Raw genomic sequence first — 20,745 nt, 5'->3', positions numbered from 1 at the left:
CATTTTTGTGTCTTTCTCGGGTGGGGATGCCGCTTTATGTATTCTGTACACTTCAGGCAGAGATGCCCAATCAGGTGGTGGAACTACTGCAGTTCATGTGAAAAGATTTACAGAGTCGTTCAGTCTATTACAGAAGTAAAAAATGAGATGTGACATATTGATATTTAGGAGAATAGAAACAGAAATAAGAGTGGAAATGGGCGAGAGGCTGATCTTTAGTATATTTATTGTCACAATGATCAGTAACTCTCCAGCAGCAATATGCTGACTGCACAGGAATCACCTCCCACCAACCTAAGAATGCACGTGCAAGTAGTCCATGATAAAAGTGATGTTTACACTAATTCAACAAAGAAAGCCAATTCGTTTTTAGATGCTTCAGAAAAAGGACGTCTTAAAATGAAGTTGAGTATGTACTTTGCAACCAAATCAAATTGTTTTCAGAATATTCAACCTTTTGTTTGTAGTACTTCTTTACGGGGCTTGTACAAAAGTTTATAGTTGATCACAATTCCTCCTCGGCATTGAGGAGGTTGGTTTATGGAGAAAAAAATGCAGCTGACAACACATTGAGCATAAAACTTCAGGTAATGTAAAAACGAGAAAGGCTCCCTCGAGAAGTGTTTGGTTTGTCCGTTCTGGGCTACTGTAGAAAAACCGCGGCCTGCTCTCGTTCTAAGCTCAGCAAAACTACGATTCTTTGTTTCAGGTGATTACAGACGAATACAATATGAATATTTTCTGTTGAAACAGGATTATTATTTATTTTATAACAAATTATATATGTATATATATGTGTGTGTGTGTGTGTGTGTGTGTGTGTGTGTGTGTGTGTGTGTGTGTGTGTGTGTGTGTGTGTGTGTGTGTGTGTGTGTGTGTGTGTGTGTGTGTGTGTGTGTGTGCGCCAGGACTTCTCCTCTGCAATCCTCTTTCATCTCTTCTGTGTTTAATTAAATCTCCCCTTTGAGCTCCTCGCTGCAGGACCATTCACATACATTTCAAGGATTGTAAAATCAATGTCGATCGTGATTGTGAGCCAGTATATAAGGACGTGGACGTTGAGATCATGTGATGCTGCTGTGTGGCCTGAAGCGGTGACATCTACCTGCAGTCACTGTATTTGTGCAGCCACAAGAGGGCAGATGGCAACCGTGGAAGAAAACTACAGCACAGACTGCTGTGCGAACATGAAATATTGTCACAACGTCGCTTTTAAAATCCCCCCTGATTCTCTCATTTGTTGCTAATTGCTGATTACGTGCACACATGACGGAGCGCAGGAAGGCTTTGCTGTCACATTAATCCTGAACAGGGGTTAGTCACGTTGTCTCTGGGCTAGTTTTGCTGGTTGACATATGGCACTTATGTGGCGCTCATCACTCCCGTGTGAGCTGTGGCAGCCAGAGGCTTGCACAATCCCTGATTGACACACCAGGCTCAGTCACGGCAACCACTTTCCATTGCCACGCTGCAAGGCTCTGCCTGCATCTGCTTCCCAGTCTGCACAAAGGTTGTGTAACTGCAGCTGCATGGGCAGTGGCCCGATGGTGCAGGGGTTGCTGTTTTTTCTTCATTTCATGTAGGTGTCAGTACATCTGCATGCCACTGCACATGCACAAGCAGGAGCACACACACACACACACACACACACATGCTCCCCTATCACTTTCAGACACACTGTCCTCTCTTTATTAGACCACATCCCTGCTCCTGGCCCCTCTGCAGCTTGCTGTGATATGAAATCTGACACTGTCAATTTGCCTCCCAATCCGTCAGACCGTGAATTGGATTCAGTGTTGTGGGGCCCGGGGACTCGGAGCTGTGGTCTAGGCAACTGCTCACCGCCATCCACCCGCAGTGTCGAGGTGAATTGCAGAAACGAAGTTCGCTAAAAATAACTGCTTCTGATGAAAAAACTGATTCTTTCTTTGATTGTGGTGGTTCAAAATGCACGAGGGAGGTTTTGGGGATTTGCCACAGTTCAAACATTTAAGTACGTTTGCTGTTATTTAGTTGCACGGAGATATGAGATACACAATCCTCCCCCTTTAAAGATGTGTTGGGGCCGTTTATGCCTTTATTATGAAGACAACAGTGAGATGACAGGATGAGAAGATGACGTGGAACAACAGAGGACACAATTTATAGAAGTTTATAGTTTGTAAAATAAAAAAAAACTGTTCAAAGCCATGAACAAAAGCTAATTATGGGTTGTCATGTTGTAAAATATCCTTTAGGGTGGCGTTAACCTTTCTTTTTGGTTATAGCTTCAATGTTGGTAATCCAATTACAAATGTGTTTCCTGATAAACCATCACGTCTGCAGTCACATGTCAGTAAGAAAGGGATCCTGAAAGAATAGTTTGACATTTTGGGGAAAGTTTTGCAAAGGGTGAGATGAAAAGATTGTGTCACTCTCACATAAGCTCCAGCTATGGCTGGCTAGCCAACGCCTGCGTGCTGCGTCTCTGACGCCTGCGTGCATGCTGTTCACACAGACGGCCAGCCATTCTTCTTCTACGTAGAGTTTGCCTTTCACAATCCTTTCAGAATGTTTCATTTCATTTTAAATGCAAGCAACAAAAAAAAGCTGAGCATAAAGACGCAAACGCTGGGAAACCGGTAGCTTTGCTCTATTCACAGGTGAAAAATCGACCTATGAGCAACGTTTGGGGCGTTATATCTGGTTTAGTCTGGACTTACAGCAAACAGCAAAAACATTTGGGGTTTCCACCTGTTTCCAATCTTTATGCTAAGCTACGCGAAGCTTCATATAGCCATTAGCTTTAATAGCCGTTCATTTCAACGTACAGGTGGTCCGAATGCTTTTTTAAATTCGCAGTGACTTTGTTTCGGTCACTGTCATCATCTCATGACTGTCACTCTGCTGTAGGCAGCACATTGAAGGTAATACAGCCGTCGCTGCTTCTCGTCCCACCTGACTTCAACAGCAGTCTCTGTGAATCAGTGGGCCCAGGATGGAGCTCTCCGAGCCAGCCCTGAGCCCGGGGCACTCAGTGCTTCCCCCATCTCACAGTGCTGTAGACTTTCTAACTTATTGTTCGGGGCTGGTGGGACCTCCGCGAGATTTACTGCGAGATCCTCAATATATTACAGCATCTTCTCTTGTTAGACATTTCACTTTGGCCGGATGAGGACAAATAAGCCCTCCAGTCATCCGCCTTTCGTGATTTATGGAACATTTCTGCTGAGATGTCGTCATGCACAGACGTGAAGAAAGGAAATATCCTGGCTTGAGGTATCTTCCCATTATGTTTCTGAACCTACTTAATGAGAGTAGGATGAGAAGATTGATACCACTCTGATTAGCTTAGCTTAGCTTAGCTTAGCTTAGCTTAGCTTAGCTTAGCGGGGAGCACAACCCAGCGTAACGCTGCAGTGTTGTGTTGAATTACCTTTATGTTTGGAGTAAACTAACCAGATATATATCCTTTTCATTGGAGTGTCACCTCACTCGAGACTACTTGTACGGCACTATTTAAGTACACTGGTCGTTAGTACTGTGTGGGTACTGCTTGCCTTGTAATTAGGATTTGAACTGTTCTTGTTTTATTTGACATACTTCTAATTATTTATGTTTGACTTTTCTCTGTTTCTCTGTATTTATTTCTGTCCTTGGGCTGCTCCAAACAAAAAGAAAACACAGTTTTTGTGCTAAACTAAGCTGGCCGTCTCATAGCTTCATCCTCGCCGTACAGACATGGTGGAATCAATCAGCTCTCGGCAAGAATAAAATGTCCAACTTTTCCTTTCATCTTGAGTAAAAGCTGTGTTCATAACAGCCAGTATAGCGCAGTAGTCTATTGGTTCTCTTTAGTTCCGCTAAGATGCCGGAGCTGGAGCTGGACCATTAGCCTCAGAACGGCTTCTTGGTGACATTGACAGAGCGCTGAGGAGGATTTCATTTGATACGGAGCCATCAGAGCCCGGTGACGATCAACATCACTCACTCTGTCACAGCGCATAGACGAAAGAAAGTGAGCTCTGCAGGAAAAGTTGGAGAGAGGTAAGATCTTTGGAGGGGAGAGGGCAAAGGAGGTGATGATGCAGAAACATCAAGAGGAAGTGGAGAGGAAAGGTGAGGGGAGGATGGAACAGGACAGAAGAGGAAGGAAATGAGGCAATCTGCTCCGGTACTTTGATAAGAAAAGAGAGTTTCTGTCAGTCCTGATCCTCTGGTTTTACTTAGGGAGTCCAGTGGGGCGCTGGGGGGGACGTGGGAGTAAAAGTAAATGACCCGGCACCTTTAATGTCCCTTTAAATGACAAATGGCAAGTGAGACGAGTATAGCACCAACCTGCGTCCCCCTGCAGGACATCCATACAACCAGGAGGTGAGAATGACAACAGAGAGAAGACAGATGGATGAGGGGGTTAATCAAATCAAGTTACACAAGGCTTAGAGTCTTAATTTCACTGTGTCACTCCCTCCAGCCCCGCAGGCCTCTCACATCATAGCTCTTAAGTGATAAATAACTGGGGTAAATAGTAAGTCCACCCAAGACTGCAGCGGGAAGGAGGAGAGGATGGAGGGAGAGAGGGAGGCATTCTGAGTCTTAATCCTCCAGTGAAATGACTGCAGAACAAGCCCTGAACCCAAAATAGCCTTTTTCTCTCACTCTCGTTCTCATTTTCTCTCCTTAAACAATAAAAAAGCAAAGGAGTAAACACTCAAGTGAAGCACTTAAGGGAATCAGCTGCTGCTGTCATATTCCCAGCTGGTTAAAATGTGTCCCATTTAAATGCATAATGCCTTAGAGGGAGGAAATAGCTCATCGCAACTCATTTTAAATTAGCCTCCACAAACGGCAACCTGGCTTAATTGTTATTTGTTATTTGTTGATTCCGCCTCACAGAAGAGCCAGCATGAAAGCGCACCTCTGCGGCGGTAAGTTGTGCGTATATGTGTGCATGCAAACAGATGCATCATATAGCGCAAAGAAGCAAGAATGTCATGAAACTCCATCTGTTCACCTGTCGAGTATCCTGCCTCTATGACCTCACTGGAGTAAATGTGCTTCACAAACAAAAGCAAGAGAAGAGAAGAAAAACAGACATTGTATACAGGACTCATTTTTTTTAAAGTTCATTGTGTAAATTTGATTTCAATCAATTAAAATATCTTAAAGAAGCCACCGTTTGAATTGAACAACGTGAGTATTTTGTGCGGTCGAAGTGAACAGGAGCGCTGTTGTGATGGATTACATTTATAAGAAGAGCATCCAAAGGAATCAATTGCTGTCACACTTGGTTTGGCAGGATGCTGCTCTTAATTCAAACTCGCTAAACCGTACAAACGGAGAGGGAGCGCACTGCAAAAAAGAAATGTCCAACTTCCCAAAGTCATTTAGGGCCGTTTTTATCAGGGGAACTCCAGAAATGCAGTTTTGCTCTTCCATACAGCTGTTAAAGTGCAATTATCAGAAAGCACAAGCACGTCCATCAAATCTAGAAGCTGGCTGACCGTCATTTGCAGAAGAAACAACACGCTCACATGCACTAATAATGTGCAGGGACAGAGAAGCTCAGATTACAACACACAGAGGGATCAGGTAGATGTTACTCAGATGATCTTTACATCGCAAATTGTTATTTGCTGCCATTGATGCTGTGAATATCGAATAGAGAACCTTTAAAGTGGATCTTTGCACTAAATGCTTATCTGTGGTGTGTATTTCTTGCATGTATGTGCACCATGTGCCTCCCAATATTCACTGAAGGCCACCATATGTGCTGCCAGCACACCTTTGTGCAGCCGACACCACTTCATCCTCTGTCTAACCCTTCTCTTCCACATCACCCGACTCTTTTTAGTCACGAAGCAACACAAAGCAACATTTTCACCACGCAATCTAAGTGACAATCTAAATGAGGTATATCGTAGCAGATGACTTTAAATGATTGTAAAGTGTTACAAACAGGGAGATGTGGTCTTACTGAAAACCCCTTACTGCAGCACAGAAAGAGCGAAGCAAGGAAGCTATTTTTGGGGCACACTTGATGGAATTTCATGATGAGAAATCTTCATTTGAGTGTTACAGGCTTGTATATCTTGACTTTTTTCTCATCATCAAAATGGATTAATTTAAATCAGAGCCCTCGAGGTGACAAGTGACTGGAGAATGTAATATGAGGAAAGGGCTTGCCGCACACCAAAACTCAGATCTGGAGAAATTGTAAATATCTGGATATTCATTTAAACATTTTATGCAAGGTCATCGTGACTGATTTATCAATTAGGAGAGGAAATAACAGGCTAGATTTGCAGCTATTCCCCTGCTGCCGTGCATTAGTGATCACTTGACTGCCACACACCTGCAAACCTTTTTCCAAATTCCTAATCAGCTGCTCAGCATACATACCCCCCTCTTTCCCTCAGCTCGTTACATTCCATGTTGTTCGGCCGTTCCGATGGACGCACCCATCGACGTGCAAATTATAAATGGTAAACCATCGATATTAAAGGCAACAACAAATATATTCATTCGACTGCATTTGATGAAGATCATGCATATATGGTTTAACTAATGCGTCGTTTTTCCTCTACATCATGATATGACATCAAAACAGTTCCTTTCAACTGGAAAATGCCTGGCTGCATTGGCCACAGTGCCGCTAAATACTGAGCTAAATGCTAACACCAGCATGCTTACACAGTTACAATGACACTGATATCACGCTCATGTTAAGCTGGTATGATGTCTACCACGTTCGCCGTCTTATTTTAACATGTTAGCATGATGACATTGTCTAATTAGCACTCGGCTTTAGTTTTGCAGGTATTTGGTCATAAAGCAAAGTGCTGGACAAATGTTGACCTGATAGTGGAGCTGATGAAAAATTGAAAGGATCACTGAAGTTCACCAATTCATCTTGAGAGGGACACATACGCCTGGACCAAAGTGGTGGACTGACCTCCCGTCACAGCTGTAAAGATAACATGAATTCATTCAAAAAATCCAACATACATCTCAAAGAAAATGGAGGTAATTGAGGAGGCTACCATGGAAGAGAAGATTGGGAATAATATCAAATATACAACATGATAATGAGTGGAGAGTTTCAGCAGATGGGGTGTATTCTTTTGCACTCTGGAAACATGCTTCACCTTAAAGTACAACACACACACACACACACACACACACACACATAAAAACACACTGGACCCCCTGGAGATCTGTCCCGAACCCCCCTGAGGCCAACAGATTAATTGTCACTCAATTATAAACCCAATTGGATTTTTTAAATTGAGAACCTGCTCGGAGAGGCTGAATGCATCCATTATCCTGTTAAGTGAATTCAAGTGGTGGGAAGCAGTTGAGTGAAGATGAAAATGTTTCCTCGCATCTGCTTTTATGGCGCTTCCCAACCTGAGACCCTGATAAGAGACGTCTATTTACATACAAAACCAAGCGGCTGGTGATGAATTCACAGCTCACTGAGTTATGCACTCAGAAATGCACTGAACACCTCGTCTCCCGCTGCCATTAAAAACAATTAACAATGTGAAACATTTCGATGGCAGCACAAAAATGCAGCGCAACGAAGCACTTACTTTATTTAAAAGCACACAGCAGCAGCAAAGACAGACCACTGTGGCCTTCTTCAGAGCACATACTGTCTCCCTTTAAGCATCTGGAGGAAGGACAAGCAACTGAGAGGCAGACTCCACTGCGGACCCTCAGATATTGCTAATGCAGAGGAGACAGCCTTGAATTGTTATCGCTCTCCTCCGTATTCACGGATGGCAGCTTCACTCTCCGTCTCCCGTCTCCCAGGCATGACCCCATTCACACGCTCCACTGGCCACTTGCATTGTGGGCAGCATGGCTGATATCTGGGGCCGGGGAGCCTATTGAGAGGCGAACCTCGCCTCCATCTCTGACGCACAGGTGGGGCCCCCGAAAGAGTGGAAGGGAAGGACGGGGCCGCTGGGATGGGAGACAGAGAGGAAGAAACCCGAGACACTTGAGGGACGTCGACAGTGTTTTCACATGAATATTAAATCATAAAGCTGGTGTTGTTTTGTGTTTTTCTTGTTACCAACAAGTCCCATGACAACATCAAAACCAACAATCCTGTTCTCCCCCGTCTGTGACCCCAAAGCCCATTTCTTTCTTCTGAAGACGTTAATCTTTTTTTAATTTGAAACAGATCACGAATATATCGTTTAATTTTGCTGTCTAACTGTTAAAATGTGTGTTGAATGTAGCTTGACTGAGAACTAAGGCAAGGCAAGTTTATTTGTATAGCACATTTCAACAACAAGGTAATTCAAAGTGCTTCACATGAAACCATTAAAAGCATCAAAACACAAGGCAAAAGAAAAGGAGATTTAAAAACAATTAAGAACATTCATTAAAACATTAAAAAACAGTGTAAGAAATAAAATACAGTAGTAAAAATTGATGAATATATTAATTGAACGAGGTTCAATTAAAGGCAGCAGCAAACAGAAAAGTCTTCAACCTTGATTTAAATGAGCTGAGGGTCTCAGCAGACCTGCAGCTTTCTGGGACTTTGTTCCAGATGTGTGGAGCAGAACAACTGAACGCTGCTTCTCCATGTTTAGTTCTGACTCTGGGAACAGAAAGTAGACCAAATTGAAGGAAACGATGCAGCCGCACAAGTTGAAAGGGAGTTCACGCTTCTTGGTTTCATGACTTCACTACAAAATCACACAGAAACACAGGAGGGGGAAGGAGAGAGACCGGAAGAAAAGAACTGGAGAACCTGATACGTTTTGAAATCAATTCGAGACTTCGAGGCTCTGTTGGTTTTTTGCAAACATTACTCAAAGAGGTGTCAACATTTGTTGGGGACTATTTTCATCTGTGGATTAATACACATGTATGGAGGCAGGATGGAGTATGGGAGATTGGCACAAAGCAATTCTTCTTCCTAATGAGAGAAGATGTGACTCCCTCTATGACACTCAACACGTTAACTTGACGTGTCCCTCATGCTTGTTACACGCTGTGAGCCGGTCTGTGTCACAATGGTGTTGCTCATGTTTTTTGGACAACAATGGAGGTCTGTGGGCACAGAGGAACAGTTCTGTCATGCTTTGCCCAAGAGGCCAAAAGAAGCAAGCAGGAGGAAGGACAGCGTGAGGAGCGAGGATGACTTCACTGCTTCAGAAATGAGGTCGCTTGCGTAACATCAGCGTTTAAGAATTATTAACACTTCTGACATGAAAGTACATGTAAATCCGAAATGTGCATGAAGAAATGGCACTTGTGAAAAAGGGGCGACTGTTCCGACAAGGATGAGGAACTTTGATCTTACAGCCAGTCTGACATGGCACGAAGGCAAAAATGCATCACGCCCACACAGTTAGAAAATACTTCTCTTAACATCAACCAGACATCAAAGTCCTCCACGAACAGGTATAAACTTTTTGTCACATAGTGTGGATTATTGCAAAGGATGGGAGGGAGACATCTATTGACATAATTCACCATTTCTTAGACATCAACCTGCAAAGAATCGCTCAATATATTTGCCCAGAGACGAGAAGCTATATAGATTGTGGTGGAGATTTTGGTGATTCTAGTAAAAGCCCTATGTGTGTTTGACCCATCCACCACCCCAGTTGATCACTTTTCATACTACGTCACCCGACTTCTACCTCATCTCCCATCATAACTAACACGGCCACTAGAGATTGGTATCGTCCATCATCCATGTTAAGAGATTGCAACGGCCTTCTTAATCTGCAGGTGTAGTCGTCTCACTCATGAGGCTGACAGAAAAAGCTGACACTGAAGGGACCTATACACAAATGTAGAATTGTGCACTTTAAACTTCAAAGAAACAGCATCGAAACAAAAGGTTATTCATTTATGGGAATTCTTCTTTTTTAAATATTCAACAATCTAAATATATATGTATTTGTTTTTTACAGTGTTGGAAACCTTAGCAGCTCATTTCCCAGCTTTGTTTGTATGTGTGCATGTACTGCATACTTTAAATTAATCAACATTATCTGCAGAAGCTGTTGCCTCTGTCTGTACCCTCCATGTCTCCATGTTCTCAAATTCTATCTCTCAGCTTCCTTCCTTCCTGGTTTCATGCTGCAAGCAGCAGGACGGATGGAACGTCTGATAGAGGGAACAGCATGAAGAGCAGTGGGAAGAGGGAGGAAAGGAGAAGAGAAAGGTGGTGCTGCACTAAAAAGGGTTGATATGAAGAGAGGCGATAACGAAGGGGGACAGGTGTTAATGAAGAGATAACGAAGAACTTGATGAATGTACGGTATGAGTGGAGGTAAAGAGAGGAGAATGAGGACGCAAGAGACAGACCAAGAGCAAGGATGGGGATAGAAAGTGGAAAGGAGGGAGTGAGGGAAGTAGTTTCCATAGTAACCTGTAGTTATGTGCGTCTGGGATGAGGTAGGAGGAGAGAGAAAGATGGAGGCAGAGACAGAGATGGAGAGTTGTGTCGTGGTTTAATTGCTGCTCTCCAGCCTAATCTCCCGTAGGCCCTGTGAATCCCTAGCAGCCTCCTCTGTCCGTGAACAGGGCGGGTCTCTCCCCAAAAAAAGCCCCTTCACTGTGTTGAGCTGCTGTCCAGGCAGACTTTGTGAAGCTTATAAGCTTAAATGAACTACATACAGCTCACTCCCGGTAGTCCATCAGTTAACTGATGACAGAGTATCTACAGAGGAAGGAAAAGACAAATGTCAAAGGTCTAGATGTGTTAAAGCAGATCTCCACATATTGTTCCACATCTTTTACAGGAGAGTTCTACATGTGAACAAAAATGTGTAAAACCTTTTGTGGCTCTAGAGTTTGAGAAAATGACGTCGCTTGAATCTCATGACTTCAAGTATGAAATTGCATTGTGACGGTTTCTGATGAATAAAATGTAATTGGTGAGCTTTCAAGCTGCTGGTCGGAGGACTTTGTCACCTTTGTACAGAGCTTGTAGCTGTTTCCTCCTTATTTGCGTCTTCCAGTCTCAACCGCCTTCAGCACAATATCTCATGATGACTTAACAACACCCTCTGGTCTGCCATTGTGTACTCTCAATACTCTCAGACTTGGATGCTGATTTATTTTGTTTGCCTCTGCACTCATCTGTAATCATCTACATGGCGAGAATAATGACAGGCTGATGTATTTTGGCACCTCTTTCTTCCCGCTTCTACATGCATCGAGGGCCCATCTGTATTGATTAGAAGTTAATGGCGTGGGGGCCCTGTGGATCTTTCCCCCGGAAAGGCACATGTTGGACCCAGTGAGCTCCAAATGTGAATGCGCGCTCTCCACAATTTTTGCAAGTGGTTTTGGGTGAATCTGTGTGTGTTTGCGTGCATTCCATGTGTGTCTGCGTATATCGAGTCCAGCGTGCAGGGCTGTGTGTGCATGCATGTGTGTGGCTTTTAATAGCCTCATTCCCTTCAGAGGGGGGGGGGGGGGGTAGAGGCAGTTGCCCAGGCAGTCGAGGAGATAAAGCACTCAGAGCGCTCTGAGATGGTTTTACTGCGACACACACCAACAGCACCCAAATCCAATCCTTACTTCCTCCCCTTTGAAGAATCTGTTAGAATATTCCAGTGTGGGGAATATCCTGAGCTGCTCTGTTTTTTTCTACTGGTGACCTGAATCCCCAGTTGTTTATGTTTGCAGCTCTGTGATTGACCAGTATGCAAAATGTGTGCGTGTGTGTGTGTGTGTGTGTGTGCATGTGCGTGCGTGCGTGTGTGTGTGTGTGCTTAAGTGTGTTATGTGACGGATTACCGTGTCTGTCCTGAGGGCTGAGAATCAAACACAGACCAACTCAACATCGGCTCTCCTGCCGGGAGTTCGATGGGTAGATTGCTATCTGAAGATGAAGCTGCAGAGCCTGGAGATGCTAGCTTAGCTTAGCACAAAGAAGCCTGGAGACGGGGGTCGACTGGTAGTTAGGTGACATAATGACTTGACCTTAACGCAGCAACAGGGAGCGAGTGGAGAGCCATGAAAAGTGGAGTGACATAAGCAGTTTTGGGCTGGTTGAAAGTGAGCAAACCTGACTTGAACCTGAAGCTTGTAACGGCTTCCACCGGTGTTTCAGATGATTTTGCCACCGCCTGTTTGCCAGCCACTTCCTTGTTCTTTTTATTTCCCACCCTGCCATTCCCTCACCATCACCTCCTCACCTCTCTGGCCATCCTCCGTTCCCCAGTCCACTAAACCTCACAGGCTTGCACACTCCCTCAGTTCTCTGCCCGATAGAAAAGGATGCTTGCATGCCGAAGCCAAAGCTCAAAATAAGAATGTGTGCCCGTCTGTTACTGCGGTGGGCGGGTCTAACAAACACAGGACATCCTAATGTGTTGTTGTTGTTGTTTTTAAGCTGCATTAGTGGCGTTTCGGACATGTTTTCCTGTTGCGTTGTTTCAGTACATATTTCACCTCGTTTACGTACTTATTCTCAGCCCGACCACGATGTTGTTCCTCTACTGAACCGAGTGGTTTTTGCCTAAACCTAACCGCGTGTTGCTTTGGTTGTCAGTTTGGACTGACCTCCTGCTCATGAACTTTGAATACAGTCAACATTGTTTTCACTTCACCTGCTTTTGAGTGGTGCTCATGATGCCACAACAAAGCCGACCCAAAACACAACACCTTTCAGTGACCCGTAAAGAAGCAGAACTCAATACATCATCCGCCAGTACATTTGTCGAGGCAGCTATTAAACATAACTAACTAACAAGGCCACCTTTTCCTGGGTTTGAGAAACTAACCATCCTAGAGATGTTAAAAAAGAATTACACCCACATATATATATATAGTGTATATATATATATATATCAGAGGAAGGAGAAATGAAGTCATATGGAGAGTGTGATGGGAAGCAGTGAGAGGAAAAGAAAGGAGAAGGAGGAGAGCTGCAGGAGACACATCCTGGCGACCTGAGGCTGAGATCATTGGGGATGAAAGTGATGAGCTCATCTAAAGCAGCCTCCTCTGTTGTCTGCACTGTATCAGGAGGCTGTTGAGCTACTGAGCTAAGATGTGACATCTCCACAGGCTGGTGCCGGCTTTATAGAGATGTCATTGCTAATGATGATGCTCTCCGGTCCTTATCGTGATGGACTCTACCACAGTTATGTTCTTAAAGGACACAATAGAGCCTTTTCAAAATAAAGGTCCGGCCTCACAGAAAGTTAGATTTAAGCAGCAAACTGTTTGGTTTAAGAAAAGAGCGTGGTTGACAATAACTCGACTCGTTGACGAGTCATTATGTCCTCATACAACGAAACTTTGGAAATTGAAGCAAAACAAATGCCATTCTTCATGCCATTGTAATCAGCCAGCAGCTGTTCACAATAACAATGATAATAATTATGGACTGACCATAGAGACAAAGGGTTGGTGCTTTTGTTGTCACTCCGTATTACAGCAAGAGTAACATGGATGTGATTATTGGGACAATGCTCTGGATAAGCTCCTGAGGTGTGAATGTCAATTTACTTGTTTTTGTCTTTGTTTTTTAAATTGAGTCCAGTGTAAATGATACTGAATTGCATACTTGCCATGTTTCTCTTTTATTCTGACAGTATAGCACAACTGAGGGAGTCAGGGAGGGTTTGTCTTTACGATGAAGACCTGGAAAAGGTCACACAAAGTACACACAAGAGGGAAACGTTGAGGATACCATTCACACAGACGGAGAAGAGACAAGAGATCCTAAAAGAAAATATTTTAGTGTGTTTTTTTGTCACTTCTAAGGCCTAATTCTGATCATAATGACAGTAGATCACAGACGAATGTGTAACATTATGTGCACGTTATCCAGCTTCTTCTTACACCAGAGAATTCACATTGAGCAAAATAGAAATTCCCGTTGTATTTGTTTGCTGCAGATACAAAATAAGTAATGTTTATGACCACAGCTAATGTAGCTTCGAGATATGACATCACAATATCACTCCTACGCGTCAGTCTGATCGTCAGACGGCTACACCTGGTGGTACCCACAGTGCTCTGCTGCCGTGTTCGTCGGGTTGTCTACGAGAACGCTTCGTCGTCCTAATTCATGAGAAGAACAAGCAGATATGTAAAAAGCCAGCAGGAAGAAGTCGGTGCGTTCACGTCCACCGGCAGGCTGGCACGCGCTCAACATGCGTCATTACTTTACATCTGATGATGAATGTGATCCCAGAGGCACTTCACCATGTCACAGGCCAAAGATGCAACGAGGGCACATCTCAGTCTGACGTCCTCCTCGCCGCCGCTGTAGCTACTCCATCACCTTCTACATGAAAGGGATGTCACCACTCGCATTGTTTGTTTTTCTGTTTCCAACTTGTCTTGTCTGCCTCTCTGCTTTTCTCTCTCTCAGCATCGGCTGGGATCCATTTTCTCGACTCTGTTTATCTTTTAATCGTCGTTGCCATTAGCTTTTCTTCATGAATCATTGCACATGTACAGTATAGTGTGCCTCAAAATAACAGCATCAAAACCACTAATGAAAATCAACATGAGTTCAGACTTGGTGCATCATGATGAGGACAAATGAAGTGAGTCTGTGCTGGTGTGTTTCTCTGTAATGTTATTGCTCGGAACAGCAAGACTTTCAAGCAAACTGGGAAACTTCACATCTTAAATCACAAAGTGTTTATTCTATGCTGCAGTGCCTGTCGTAGCTGTGTTTTTGTAACTATCATTACGGATACAATTCGAGGATGTCGCAACTACATTAGTGATCAAAATAAATCATTTGTTCCTCTTCCAACACCAAAGACAGGCGGGCCGCTTCACTGCGTTTCTGTATTCGCTCCTGTTGTCTGTGTTTGCCTCTCTTTCAGTCAACAGCACAAGTAATTAGTACGTCACATGTCAGGTCTTTTCAGACTGCCTTGGGCATAGCTTTGAAAACAACGGCCTGCGTATATAACCTCTGTGTTCTGTCAGGGGACAGATATCTCCTACTAGCACAATGGAGGGTAATGTCTGTTTCACCACGTTTAAAGGTGCATGCTTAACGAGCTTCTTGTTCACAGCACAAACTGACGAGAATCAGGAAAAATCCACCTCACCTCAAAGGAAGAAGTGAGAAAAGACGATCGATTCTTATTGTCTCTAAGGTGGAGTGTGACGACACACACACACTCATGTTTACTACTGTTGAGAATACTCTCCACACTATAAATAATGTATATGTATATATATAATGTAGTAAGAGGTGAAACAAAGTCAGAGATGCAACGCTAGATACTGTATTAAAGGAGCATTCACCGAGATCTGGGAGCAGACTAATGCGAACGCAAACCTGTCTTTGATTGTGTTGGCTTGTGTTGCCAGGAAACAGAATGATAGGCCCGCATTAAGAAACCTTTCAGCACAAAGTACACTTAACTGAAGGAGCAGCACGTTGCCATTTGGCCAACATTCTCCTTATTTCCAAGGAAGAACAAGAAAATGGCATGGATGAAATGCATTGCACAACATGTTGTGGGACTGCTCAGATTCACTTTCTAAAGTAAACCCGTTGTCTGCATTAGTGGAAGCATCTTGTCCATGTCTCAGGGTACGATCTCAAAAAGGTGTCTTGTGACATCATCTTGACCTCTCTTTGGAAGGGCAAGTTTCAAAAAAGCCTATTCTCATCATTTAAGTTGCAGATTTGACATTAAAGGTGCAATGTGTAACATATGGCCAGAATGTTGACATTATGTCGACGACATCTATGTATTGTGTTGCAGGTACAGGGTCCATGTACATTTCATTCGTTTGTTTCGTGGATTAAATCCGAAGTGGCAGAAATGAGAAAAGGACTCGTATCTACACCATGGACGGCTTCACCAAGAGGAGAGAGTCGGCGGCTCAGGCGATGGACCTTCAGATAGATGTTAGTTCAAATTGAGCGAAAAGGATCAGAAAAAAGTCATATATATATGCAAAATGTATTTGAAATTAGATCGTAAAAGATCTGTACAAACACAAAAGTTGTTTCTCTCGTGCCGTTCGGTGACAATTCATTCAATCTTGTCAGAACTGGAGTGCGATGATATCATTTACACCGTCTCTTCACTCTTAAGATGCTTCGATCGCAGCGAGAGGGACGGTGGATTGTCCCTCTCTGTCTGTCAGAAGAGACTTGCACTCCTTAGTCTGCATTTATAAAGCAAGGAAACAGACCATCCATCCAGCTTCTCCTCGCTGCTTCACCACATCTCAGGAATGAAGGTTGCAAAATTGAAAACAGAGCTCGACGAAACATGTTTCGCTTCACTCGGGTGGAAGAACCTTCAGCAGGATTTAACGTTGGGGCCGCTGATTTCTTCTGCAGCTTTTAGTCCACCATTGACTGTCCCTGCAAATGCAACAGTGAGGTCTTACTCAGCATTATCGTTACGCTTCATTCGCAGTCCAGCAAGCTGTTTTGTTTGTCTAACTGTTGGATTTTTGCTTGTACTGTCCTCAGTACACAGGGCATTTATGTAAAAGAGAGTGAATTGCTCTCAATGGACACCATTGTACAAATAAAGATTGAATGAGACAAAAACGAATAAAAAGGAGTCTGTATAACGGCAGCCTCTGAATGTGCCTTTGGGCTGCTGGGGCGGTTTGATGTCAGACTACTGTCTCTGGTCCTTGAGCAGCATTGCTCTTAAATGTTTAGGATGGGTTAAATGCAGAAGTCACATTTTATGTATATACATGTGACGATTGAAGAGAGAATGAATAAATATGAGCACCATAGAAAAAAGAAATCCCGTTGGTGAAAATCACACAGCTGCTGCTGTCAAAGCTTGACACTATCGATGGAGGACGATCGCAGAGTGTGTAATCAGTGCATTAGCTCCATCGCTGCTTCATCATTAAGCCAGACCGTACTTCATGTTCACTGATACGACGCTGTGTGTGCACAATGAGTCAAGGTGAGTCTGCCTGAGAAAGAAGTCAGATGACGTCACCAAGCCAAGGAATTTGGTTGGAAAAAAAGCCTGAAAAGCTTTTCATCTTAAAGCAAAGTAGTTCCGTCAGATGTTAAACACCCTTGCCCTCACAGTTATTTTTGCTTTTGATTGAAGTCAATTAATGTACGCTGCATGTCTCTAAAAAAAACATACTTTATTTTCTGGGAAATGCCACAAATATGTAATGTATTCCTTATTCAATAAATCATTCCGGTGCTGTAGCACACTTACCAGCAAACCAGGAGCCTCACACACAAAAGTCAAAGTCAAATAATTATGGCAAATTATGGAGTCGGCCTTTATGAAGTCATGAGTGAACGTAATGTTCTTTCAAATAGGTCTTTTTGGGTCAGTTGTGCGTTCATGTTCATACATGTTTTCATTGCACGATGCACATTTGCAAGAAATCCAGTATGGAATAAAAGTTTCTGTGATCTCATTTGTTCAGCAAAGAGTGCTCAATGTATGGATCATATATTCTGTCGAATCAATTGAAGCTGTAAGAGTTTCAGCTTTTCAACTCTGTAAAAATTGACCTTTAAAAAAAGGTGAATCTCTGTGAGTGTTGTGAAAGATGACGTATCTCTTTCATGTGCTATGTCTCATGGGTAATCGTATGACTGCCAAAGCAACATTGATATAAACACTAATAACACTCTCTTGCTCTTATTACATTAATAACAACTATACAAAATCAATAAGATGACAAAGTACGCGTCTGAACTGCTGAATATTCGAACTGCTCCTCACAGAAGCGTGCCTTGATGGAGGAACAGACAGAGTGAATAATTGTGTTTTCCCCTCCTTCCTCCTCCACCGCCGAGCAACAATCCGTTAAAAATGTGTCCATTACGTTCCTTGGGTGCGTCTTTCAACTCACCTGTCTGGGGACAGAGTACCACGGGGCAGATGAAATTGAGCAAACACCGAAAGAGCTATTTTTCAAGGCACCGTATTCATTTTGAGAGTGCTGCGCTGCACACGCCAACACATATGGGAGTGTGGCTGCACAGTATACACCTCTTCCACTGGGTTTAGTTCATCCAGACATCCACTCAGAGCAGACTCGCTGTTTTGGGAGTAAAATGTATAATTATCGTAAAAAACACAGGAAAAATATGTTAATTCAGCTCCGATACATTCTCCTCAAGAGACAAGCTCGGTACAGACGGCAGAAAGCAGAGGACAGAAAGAAGTACCCTTCAAGAGGCCACTTGTGCTGCTTTCAATGTGAGGGCATCACCAAACATGTGTGGTCATGGGGGGCATGGGGGAAATGTTTTTCTTGTGGACTCCAACATTGAACTTTGTGTGATTGCATCCCGAAGATGCAGCTTTTCTAAACTCAGACACACCATTTGCCATTCATCTCTACCTCCTCCTCCTCCTCCTCCTCCTCCTCACTGCTCAGTGTGTCCCTGATAAGCACTCTGCAGACATACGAGCTTCCTCTTTGTCTTTCTCACTCACTGGTATAAATACACGCAGAAACACACAACATAAACATGTATACCATGCTTTATACAACCCACTATACGGCAGTTACAAGGACATATTCTGACATTTTAAGTGTCAATTAATGAATAATTATACATTTTATTAGGACGTATTTCATAAAAGCATCCAGGTGTCTGTAGCCAACAATGCCACACATTAGATACTGTATGTGTAGCTTACTGTTGGCTATTTCTGCTAAACCTTACCAAGGAGGTTTGGTGCCTAAACCTAATTAAACTGAAAACGAATTATAATAACAAAAAAACTTCATCTAAATATAAAAATAGATATTTTTCATCAACCACAACCTACTCACACATACTTTGTCGCTCCTTATACGACTACTATTGCTATTATTACTGCTATTCCTTTGCCCGGTTGCAAATAGCCAAATAGCTGCCATATGACCACCAGGTGCAAATAGACACTCTATCATTAATATTATCATTATTACCACTGTGATTTACTATTTTGTTAATATTTCATTCCGCAGCCTCCACTCATGGGAGTTATAGTTGCAGTAACTACATTCTTGTGTACTTAAAGCATGTACTAAATGTTTATATACTGCTTATAAGTTCTAAATAGGGGGCGTTAAAGTAAAGTGTGACCCATTCCTTGCGTCAGCTCCACTGGTAACCAAATGACTCATCCGTCCCGTGGGCCGTGAAGTCCAGTGTTCGGGTTTGTGTTCACCAGCATTGATTCCTGCTTCGTTAATAACATTAGAAGAGACACTAGTCAGTGTGAGGACAGGTCTCTTCTTTGCTGGACCAGACAGCCAAATAACGATCTTGCCCCAGAGACGAGATGGAACACAATTAGTCTCAACTCTACAGCTGAAAGAAAATTGACTTGCTAATAACCACTGACAGGCTTTTGGGTCGGCACAAGAATAACACTTGTTGACATTTGCCTGATCCGAGAGACAACACGGAGCGGCTTTTCTCTTCTTTCAGGATGTGCATGTTGTTATGAAGCGGGCAAACAAACACAATTAAGACCAAATCCCTCAAAAACGCCTGGAGAAAGATAAAAGATATTTGTGCTGCTTTGTTTTTCTCAGTCCAGACTGTCAGAGGGCTACGGGAAAGACACAAACAGCTCCTAAATGGATTGCTGCAGCAAACGGATGATGCATTCTACAGGCAACGCTTTTTACTAAAGCCTCCTAGTGAGGAGGTCCAGTTTACTCCGCTCTTGACAAATGGAACAAGCTTCAGACTCGGCCAGGGGGGGGGGCGAGACGTAATACTCCAAAAACCAAAACCATGAGGAGGACATCATTACGCAGCACTGCCATGATCTGCCTCTGTGATGTGTACCAGTGTGCTTCTTGAGGCCGGACAGTAAGAATCCCACATCAGAGACAGTCCTCTGCGCTGGGCTGTTTGAAGAGATGTGCACAGAGACAGTTGTTTTCTAAAGCCAGTAAACTACCCCTGCACAAGTGATGTCTGAGTCCAGGTTTGCCAGAAAAGCAGTAAACAAGTAAACATATTACATTTTACCAGAGTAACCAGTGATCTGTATTACATTTCTACTGTTCTCTTTGTGTCCTGTGAAAGCAGAAGTCAACGTTCACAGATTTAAATGTACATTAGCTGGACTAACGCAACAAACGTAATCTAAGTCTGCTAAGTCTCTTCCTGTTGGGCGTCTCTACTTTGATCACACCAGGGAAATGTCAAAGGCACTTTTGCCGTGCATCATAATCATAAGCAGCCCTGCAACATTACCTGCTGCCTGAAGCATTCGTTCCTGTTTTTCCTGCCTGTGACTCACAGATGTTACCAGATTACGTCCGAACAGGACGGATTTCACCGTTGGCAGCCACATCGGTTTCCCACAGAGCTGAGAACCGGATCAACTGTATCAAACAATACAGCTGTTGATCAATGGGGCTGCAGTGGCGTTACCAATGGCAGCACATTTCTAATTTGCACTGGAACGTGTCATCGCAAAACTCTGTCCCTGAGAAATTATGCCAACAGTAAATATCTTTTTACTAGCACGTCGTACAAATGTTGATATGGGCGTATTAGCAACGTATTGTATTTGTTTCCCTTCAACATCTGCTCTAGAAATACAATGTCAGCTAATGCCAGTTAGACTTTTATGTGGTTAGGCCCTCCTGGCACTTGGTTAGGTTGGATTTTTTAACACAAGGCCTACGCTATGCCTGCGTGGTGTGGAGTTTGAAATACATTGGCATGTAGATACACTGTTGAATTGTTTATGCACAGCGTATGTCCAGCATGTTTGGAGCCTGACCTAAAAAGACTGAAGCAATTCCTTTCTTATTGCTTCTCTC

This window comes from Melanostigma gelatinosum (genome assembly GCF_949748355.1).
Source record: "Melanostigma gelatinosum genome assembly, chromosome: 10".
NCBI lineage: Eukaryota > Metazoa > Chordata > Actinopteri > Perciformes > Zoarcidae > Melanostigma > Melanostigma gelatinosum.
This window is presented reverse-complemented; position numbering follows the sequence as displayed.